This window comes from Rhea pennata, chromosome 2 (assembly GCF_028389875.1).
Source record: "Rhea pennata isolate bPtePen1 chromosome 2, bPtePen1.pri, whole genome shotgun sequence".
Lineage (NCBI taxonomy): Eukaryota > Metazoa > Chordata > Aves > Rheiformes > Rheidae > Rhea > Rhea pennata.
In genome coordinates this window covers 40,149,747-40,159,331 of record NC_084664.1, presented here as the reverse complement: position 1 = coordinate 40,159,331, position 9,585 = coordinate 40,149,747, and positions in this window count along the sequence as shown.

The following is a 9,585-nucleotide window of genomic DNA, read 5'->3' as shown; positions in this document are numbered from 1 at the left end:
ACACTGTGGCTATGGCAAGGCCTGAGGAACATTGTTGGGATGTAAAAAAAAAAAAAAAAAAAAAAAAAAAGAAGTGAAAAACAGAGCCCAAAGAGTTAGAATGTCTGTGATGAAGCTCCTCCTTCAACAAAATGGGAAGTATTAAAGCTCTGAATATCAATCAGGACTTCCCACAGGCAATGGGATTCATTGACAGGATCCTCTAGTGTCTCTGAGACATTGAATCCTTTCTTTAAATTAAAATTGTGACCAACAAGAGGCAGAGCAAATAACTAAGGTAATCAAAAATGAGCAACATACTCCTTTAAAACAAATCTGCAAAGTGAAATTCACTGTAGGATGCATGAAAACTCCATCAGTTCTGTATTTTATGTAGATGTTCCCTCAAACACTTGCAAATCAAATAAAACTATAAAAAAAGCACCACGAAGTTCAAGTTTACAATTCACTAGTAATATTGTAGAGTATTATAATAATACTGTAATAGCAATAATAATAAACATCCATTGCATTATTATAACTACAGATTGTCTGTGATTGAATGTCATTGAAAACATATGCAAAAAGCCAGAGAAAAAAAGAAAGTAGTTTTTGCTGTAGCTGTTTATGTACAGTACTCTTAGCTGCTCTGTAGCAAATCAGCAGAGAGAGAGGAGGAACAAGAAAAGCTCAAAGTAATAAGCAAACCATTTTTTAAGATGTGTTGTAAAATTCTAGCAATTCAATTGTAAGGGCACTTTCTCCTAGAAAAATGACAGCAGTTAGTTTCCTGTAAAGAACAGGAGAAACAGGGACCCTCTCCTGCAGTTCAAACTGCTGGTATCAATTCTCAGTCTTCTCTTTTCTCCACCTGCAGGAAGCTACGGTTAAGTGGCATGCACTACCAGATATAACTGGAGAAAAGGGTACACAAATAATCCATTTTTGATCAATGCTAGTGGCACGAGGTTAAGCCTCTGGGTCGTTAAAAGGACATTTCAAATAATAGTTTTACTTATCCTTTACCTGAACACCTGTGTTCACACTCCAGGGCGGATTAGAGCCTACAGCCTCCCCAAGCCCTCTAACGGATGGTGGCACATGCTGTGGGAAGCCCTCCGAGATGTTCAGACAGGTCAGTGGACTGCAAAGTTTACTGGGGCATTGAGTTCTGCAGTTGTTCTGTTTAGAGAAAAAGAGGCCTCGGTGCGTTTACCCAAACTGCCATGGTATTGTTGCTCTAAGTCTTCTCCGTAGATAATGCAAATGGAAAATTTTCTGCTTACATCTGTGCTGCCAGAAAGCCAAATGACAGATGACATGCCAGAATACAACCTTTTTCTCAGCCCAATAAATGGTGGCTTCATTTTGCCTGGCCTTTTTATGGTAGCAGTAGGGACACTTACTCCTTGTCTCCTCCTATTCCTCCTCTTGCATTTTTTTCATACCATTTTCAGGTAACCCCCAAGTTTAGAGTTAGGGTGGACCACTTCCTGCATCCTGTCCATCTTCCTTCTGTACAAATATTGCTACTTGTAATGTGATTCCCAGCAGACCTTGCATCTTCTCTAAGTACACAGCTTGGACACTATGTGTGGAAAAGAACCAATCAAGTGTCACTGAAACAGTAAAAAATAGTAGAAAGAGTGCATGGCAAAGCAAGGGGTATAGGATGACTCTTTCAGCACATGGGCAATTCTTTAACCTCAGTCACATGATCTTCCATTTCTGATACAAAAAATGTACAAATGAAAAACCAGAGGACACCAGTGGGTGTGGATCATGTGGAACATTGCCACTAAAATGAGAAGTATGTCTGGAAAGCAGGGACATTTGTAATGTGGTTTGTAATGTATAGTCCCTCACTTTTTTACATATGCATAGCAATGAACATTTCTCTTGGGCAACTATTCTACAGTACAATACAGCACAGCCAGAAAGAATTTTTTGAAATATTCAGCCTCGGTTTTCCATTTCCTATAATTATCCCAAGATTCTAAGCTATACCCTAATTATACCCTAGGTATATAATTAATACCCTAGGTATTAACCTAAAATAATCCTCTCCAGCCTTGCTGTCTGCACCCATCTAATTCTCCTAAGAGGAAAAGAAGTTAATAAAATAGATGAACTGTTGTCACTTTTTCCTGAGGTTTTAATAGAGGAAAGAGAGGACAGCTGAAGGGCAAAGAGAGATCCTTACTAATTCTGGCATTTTTTTTTGTTTTAATACAGCTCAGCTTTTCCTCCAAGTTTTCGTAAGCTGTAGGCCTCTTTCTTACAGTTCTCACTGTCCTCAGTATGAGTGTTATTGAAGTCATTCTGGTGTTATTAATACAAAAAGATGCATTGTAAGAAATAACACTTACCATGTGGACAATATTCTTATGGAGATGCTGCTTGCTAGCTAAGAGACACCACTAGAACCATTCATTTTTGCACTTTGGGTCTCAAGGGAGTGTGAGTGAGTAACGTCTTTTTCATCCTGAATGTGCTACAGTCCAATATGTGGAGGAACCTTTGTATAAGATAAAGCCTTTTGCCCCTGTCTTCTCAGCCTGGAGTTATCTGAGCTGTAAATAGGAAGGAGTCGGGTACAGGCTGAAATGGTGACCTGCAAAAGCAGACAGATGAAAATCTCTTGTTCTTCTTATTTTCCCTTGATCAGTCAACTCTGCAAGATATGACACATATGCATTGATCAGTTCCCAGAACAGCTTGTGAAACAATCGTTTACTTTTGACCAGTCTCATTTATATCTTATCTGCCTTAGGTCACACAGTCTATCAAACATATAACTTAAACTAATGGTAATAGCAACTTGAAACTGGCAAATGCAATGTTACAAAAGGTTAGATTTAAATTTCCCTGGGGTCAAAGGTATTTAAAGATAATCTAGGCACTGGCTTGAAATGCAGCATAGTTAGCTACCAGATGAAAATGATTTTTCTTGCAGCAATTACCATGGTAGTCCCAAAAGGGGTTTGTTATGTTAAAACGGCACTGAGACTCCAGAGCTGTTCACAGGCAGTTTTTTAGGCTGCTTTGGAGGGCCTGCTGTTTGCTTTTGTTGGCAAGCATGACCTGTGTGTTTATTTTATTTCTTCCTTACTTCACATGGTGAATTTTGTTCTCTGCATGTAAGAGAGGATTACAAGCAAGAGATGTTAAAGTTTCTGTTTACCTACAAGGCATATACAAACAGAGGGCCTGATCCAAACACCGTTATCATCACTGGAAAGTTGAGTCAGCACCTCTGAAAATCTAACTGCTTTTATCACGGTGCCCAAATACAACTATGTGTTCTTCAAGGACCAGGTTTGAAAATTTGAAAAATACTCTTTTATGAGAAAGAAGAGGAAAATTTCTGTCCCTTCTTTAATTTACCCCTAGAAACTGTTTTTTTTTTTTTTTTTTTTTTTTTAGGGGAACTTTCTGTTTGACTGATCTTGAATATTAAAATTGTATGTCGCCAAAGGTTACGCCACAGCTCTGGCTGGAGACCAGTTTTCCCTGGAAGGATTTATGAAGCCATTCTTTCAGTGATTCTAAACAGTATGTAAGCTAATTCTCCAACCCACTAATCCTGCTGTGGTGTGTACTGCTCGTAATTTGTTTATTTTGGTGAACGTAAAGAATGCAAAACAATATCAGTATCTCATTTGCCAAGAAAAGAAGAGAGAGAAGACCATAGAACAAAGGACCAACAGTGAGAGTGGATAATGATGCACACTATATCACACATACTGTACAGCTTGGAAATAAGTCTTCACTTGGTGCACAGGAGACCTCACCACAGCCCTCTCCAGGGAGTCAGTGGGAGGTGAACAAAGAAAAAGCCTGTTTGTAACACATGAGCACATCCTGTAAAGAGCATATATAGATGGCAAATCTCTCTAAAAACTGATACTTAGCATGCTAAGCAAACAAACAAGCAGCTGAATACATGTAAATTAGATGAATGACTTGGGTATAGGAGACAGGAACCTCATAAGTCAAATGATTCCCAGCTTCCAGAAGGATTTGCATATCGTATAAGGAGGGACCTTCTGCAAATGCAGGTTTCCTAGCTGGGTGTGTGCCTGGGGAGCTCTGCCTTTGTGGGACTGACTGATTGGAAGAAAAAATAAATAGCCTAAGAAAAAAAGAAAAAAGAAAAAACAAACCACTTTCCAAACTTGAAAATGCAACTGCCTGCATACAATGTTTTCGTTTTCTTGTCTCGTCTGTTAGCTGTTTCATCTGTTAGGCTGGGCTTTCCCAAATTAAGCACCTCTCTTTCTAGCTCAGATACCTGCAGTCAACAATCAGCTGATATTATACACACCAGCAGCTGTGAGAAAGAGGGTGATTCCCATGGTTAGGACACTGGAATGGATGCAGTCACTTGTTCATTCTCTGCCTATGCTTCCCATTAACAAAACCAGGAAAATAATCCTGTGTTTCTCCTAAGTTGTTTGTAGGGTCTTCAGAGCAAGAATTACCCCTAATGTTTGTCAGTGTGCCTCGTCTGCAGGGTGACTCTCTTCTCCAGACAGAAATGATAACATTTTGGAGGAGGGCTCTTTCACTGTGCTGTACTCTGTGATGCAGAGCCAAAAACATGCACTTTTCTTCCATATTCATTACTATGCTATTTGGAAGGCTCAAGGATGTGAAGCGAACTTTAAGCTGAGAAGATGTATGACAGAATGTATACATGGAAATCAGTGTTTCTGCCTCCATCTGTTTCTTTGGTCTCAGAAAACACTAGTGACTTTGTAGCATAGTCAATACAGTAGCAACTTCTGGGCCCAGTGGGCAGATATTTTTCACATACTTTTTTCAGTTAGACTGTCAGTATTGAAACCTTGTCACAGCCATTCGTAATATGCTTTTATTTTATCTCATCAAGATAAAATTGTTTCAGCTGACTGCCCAGCACGTGCCACCATGACTACTGATCTGAAGCAAAGCTCTCAAGCATACTGAAAACTGGGGAGAAAGCCTGCAAACTAAAACAAAAATAGAGTAGATAATTAGTGTTCTAACAAAACCTACAGAGCTAGACACTTATGTCCCCAGTCGTTTGGTTTTTTGCACCCTCCTTGATAATCCAGAGAGAGAATACAGCTCCAGCGTGGATGGAGGAGGAAGGAGAGAAGATGGAGAGGGTGATTTTACAGCCATTTGAGTACCACTGCACCATGTCAATCACCAGTTGCATGAAGCAGTAATTGTCAAGTCTCGCTCCACCTATGAATCAATGACTTTCATGCAGGAAAATCCATAGCAGAAAACTGACTAACTACTGGCAGGCTTTTCTAAGAGACGTTCTTTGTAAGCCTTGAAGCAATGCTCCTGAACCGAGTGAGTCCCTCCTCAGTCCTCTGTATGAGCCAGTTTGTATTACTGAGGAGGTCCTTTAGATACCTGAGGACCTGGTCTCATGTAGTTGCCGATTTGGGCTGTCTGCCAGTCTGCAGTGAGCCTCCCGCACCCTGTAGAAGGCCTGTTAAAATGAGAAACTGAGTCTGTTTTATAGCATGCTCAGTTCTTTTCCAGACTGATTATTTGTCATCATCACGATTTAGAGCAACCTCAAGCTTGCTCTAAGTTCTCATAAAAACTTGGAAATATCAGAGACTGAAGCTGTGGAGTCAAGCTAGCAGTAGCATCATTGCTGTCCACATCTGTTCCACGGAGGTAACGCTCACAAGGTAAACAGGAGCTGGGAGTGGACATGCAGTTTATTATCAGATGAGGTAGATGAAGAACAGTTTATAACTTATCAAGTGGCTTCTGCACAATCCTTTGATCTGTTACCCACTCTATTGTTAACACCTGTGTAATGCTCAATAAAACACTCCCACAAGCCCTGTTTGGTATCTCCAACGTGCAGTCTGTTATATTTCCTGTCGATGATGCAGTACATAACTCATTTAGAGGGGCATGTGAAGTGCTCATGAATGACAAATTAAGATTTAGTTCAAACATCCCTGATGGGGTCTTGGTGCATTTACCAGGTTTATAGATCTGTTTCCTGGGAATGTACCTTATAAAGTTGCATTTGTGGGTTGTTTATTCAATGAACAAAGTGATCCATTATGTTTTTGTCACTGTTTTAGACATGAATGGAGGGTAGGGAAATAATTGCGGTAAATAGCTCTTCTTTCCGATTTTTGCAAGAGTGAAAGTTGAAGTACAGCAAATGGAATAATCTGTTCAGGATTGCAAGCTGAAGCAAAAAACATACTCAGGTGCATGTAATTCTCTCCTACTTCTTCCGTCTTGGGAATTTGACAAAATATAAAAATTCTAAAAATCTCTGGTTGATAAAATATGTAATGCAGAAAAGGAACACAAAATTTTAAATATAGAAAACTTAGCTCTAATTTTGGCTTTTCTAGGTGTTGTGAAGGGCCGTGAGGAGGAAAGCTAGAAGGTCTGTTTATTTTTTTCCCATTCTTTCTCTCAGAAAGTCTCTGGACTTTCTGTTCAGTGTGGAAAGTGGTATGACTGGTTTAGTGTTTCCAACCAAAAGGGCAAGAAGAACTCCCAGCAGTCTCATAAAAGCATCCTGTTCTTGATAAATTTCTGCTACTATTCTGAAGCCCAAGTAGGTTTTGGTAATGTGCCCTGACTTCCATAAGCATTGGAATCTTCTGAATTTAGACAGACTTTTGCTCATGATACCAAACATTAGACTCCCTGAACACTAAGGAGGGAAATTAAATGATTTTGTTTGCAGTGTCACCATGAAGGGTTTGTACCAGAAGTTCAAGGTTATGTCCTTCTGCTAGACACAAACTCTTATATTTTCAGTCGCATAGCTCTTAAGTAATACTTTAAACTGATACAAGAAAAGATTTATTCAAAGTTCTCAGTCTTTACCCCCAGAGATGCCAGAGGACACAAACAGATGAAGAAATGAGTACGGCTTTAGTTATGTGTGGACAGATAGGACACAAAAAGATGAACTTTTTCAGAAGTCCATTGCACGTAAGAACTGAAGAAGTAATTTCATCACAGACATATATCACATTCTTTCAGAAAGCATCTGTATGTGGAGCTATTTTCAATGGATGGACTCAGGGACCTGGATATCACTTATAAAGTCATTTCCTAGGGAAAAATAGACAAAGAAAAATTTTCATGGCTTTTTTTTTGTTTGTGCACCACTCTGAATTCTGTAGGAATAAGCATGTTCGTTTATGCAGACAGCATAGGTTACTATAGCGCTGCAATATCTCTGAAGGCTATATTTTGCATACTCCCCTTGCTTTAGGCTTGATGGTAAACACCAATCATTTTCCTCATTTCCCCTCCCAGTACAAACACAAAATATTCACTGATGTGGGTAAAGACTTGTGTCAGGAGATAACACGACCGTTCCCTCTGCCACAGGGAGCTGTTCAGCAAAGTTGCTAGTCTCTGGCTAGCTTTACTGGTTCCTTTCCCTGTGTGTTGTAGGAGCATCCAGAAAAGCTTACAGGATACTTAGGGTAAAACCCTTTCCACTTGGACAATAATCATTGTCTGGCTCAGGGAAATTCAATGGATTTAATGTGGTGAAAAAGCAACTTCCTTTTTCTGAGCTCACACTCTCTCTCAGAACAGATTGATCAATAGAGCAACACAGTGAGAGTGAAGACCTGTTTTCAAAGAGGAAAATATCTTGTGAATAAGGCACTGGCCTGAAACTCAAGAAAATGTCTTTGCTTATCACATGTTTGCTGACAGAGAATCCTTGCAAAATGCTGGATTTCCAGGAACAGATTGCTGAACTCCTACTTTCATCTCGGGAAAACTGCAGCCAATAAATCATAAAACCAGAATTACAGAGACTTTGTTTTGGGGTAAATTCAAAACTAGAATTAAACATTCCACTTTCAGGAGATAAACCTCTAATCCTGGACTATTGGTCCAGTAAGCAGCCGCCAATAAATAAATTTCACCACTAAAAATGAAGGGCAAGCAATTTGGCCCCACCACACTGCCAGATTTTCTCCCTTTTGTGCACTACTTCCATAGGCCCCTGGATCCAGAGGGGGCTGCAGTCAGCTCGTTCCCATATTCTGTTTATTCCCTTCCAAGCTCCCAGCAGTTCTGAGCACAGTTGGGATGAATGCTTAAGAGCAAAAGTTTATTCTGCAGTCACTGATGAGGTTTCCAGGGCCTAAGAGCACACCTCTCACTCCAGACAATATTAAAACAAAGCATGCTAAAATATTGTATGCTTCAAACCCTTTCTGCTTCTTGTTATAAAGGAAGGTGAAAGACAGTGAGATTAAGAAGACCAGGGACACACAAGTTCGTATTTACATAATTTGGAATTTGAATTTGATCTGTGGTCAGGAAGGATTTTTTTTTCCTGAGTGAGGTAGGTGGAGAAGACTGGCTGTTGGGGGGTAATTTTACTTTCTCTGACAGTATTTTCTCTTAACAAATGTTCTCACAACCAGCTAGTACACTGGTGATGTCCCTGCCCTCTCCTGCTCTCTCCTTGTGGCACATCCCAGTTTGGTGGATATTACCCTCAAGTAAGTGTAGAGGATATTGGGAAAGACTTTGCTGCTCATGGTATGTAAAATGTTGAACCCTCTCTGTGAACCCTCAGACAAAATGTCTCCCTCAGGTTCTCTGTGGCTACAAGGAAACTATGTCCAATGTTCCTGTGCAGGCTTTAAAGAGACACATCTGAAATTTAAATATTACTTTGTTTTCCATACTTGCAGCAAACAGCTGTCATCAACATTCAAGTAGACCACAGAAAAAGAACTTCCAGGCTTAACATTTTTTCTCATAAGTTAAATATCCATGACAAATTTCAGATATGTGCTCCTCTAGTCCTCTATATTAGAATTCATTCCATGTTGCAGATTTTAAACTTACACTGTCAAATTCAGACACATTGTATTTTACTAGAGATTTAGTGCTTGTTTGCCTCATTCTTCTAACTCAGGCTCATTCATTTCTGGAGGTAACCTAACGGAGAAGGAAAGAAGCGTGAGCATTTTGTAGTAGGGGTCTCTTAGCCCTCACTTTGAAGGTCACTGCAGAAAGAAATTTAAAATTACATAGGAAGAAAAAGGCTTTGATTGGTCTTAATAAATAAAAATGGCCTGTTCCCAAGTCTAAAAGAACTTTGAAAGGTCTGTATTTTGAAATTTCTGTGTTCCAATCCTTCTCACAAACATGGAGCCCAGGGCGATGATCCATTGCAAAATACTCTCTTCTGGAGAAATTAAGAAAAGATATGTCTGATGAGAGTTGTATGAAACTCAAAAACCTTTCCTGCTGTGGAGCGATTGCTCAATATCCTACTAAATTATACTCCTGTCTCTAACTACAACTATAGAGGTGATTCTTGAAGATATTTGGAGACTACGGTTTACGTGTAAGGCAAGCAGATTGCATTTGTAACATTTAACACGCAATAACAATAATAAAACACGCTGACGTGGGTTTTCTCTGTAAACAGTCTCTTCTGAAGATAGAGCCAGTGAAATGTTTTGAGAACTTTGACATTTATAGCTGTATTTATAATCTCTTTTGGATCATTTCCTCATGGAATCACATGTTTGTGTATTTTAAATTCTCTGGAGAAATAAAAATGTTTAAACA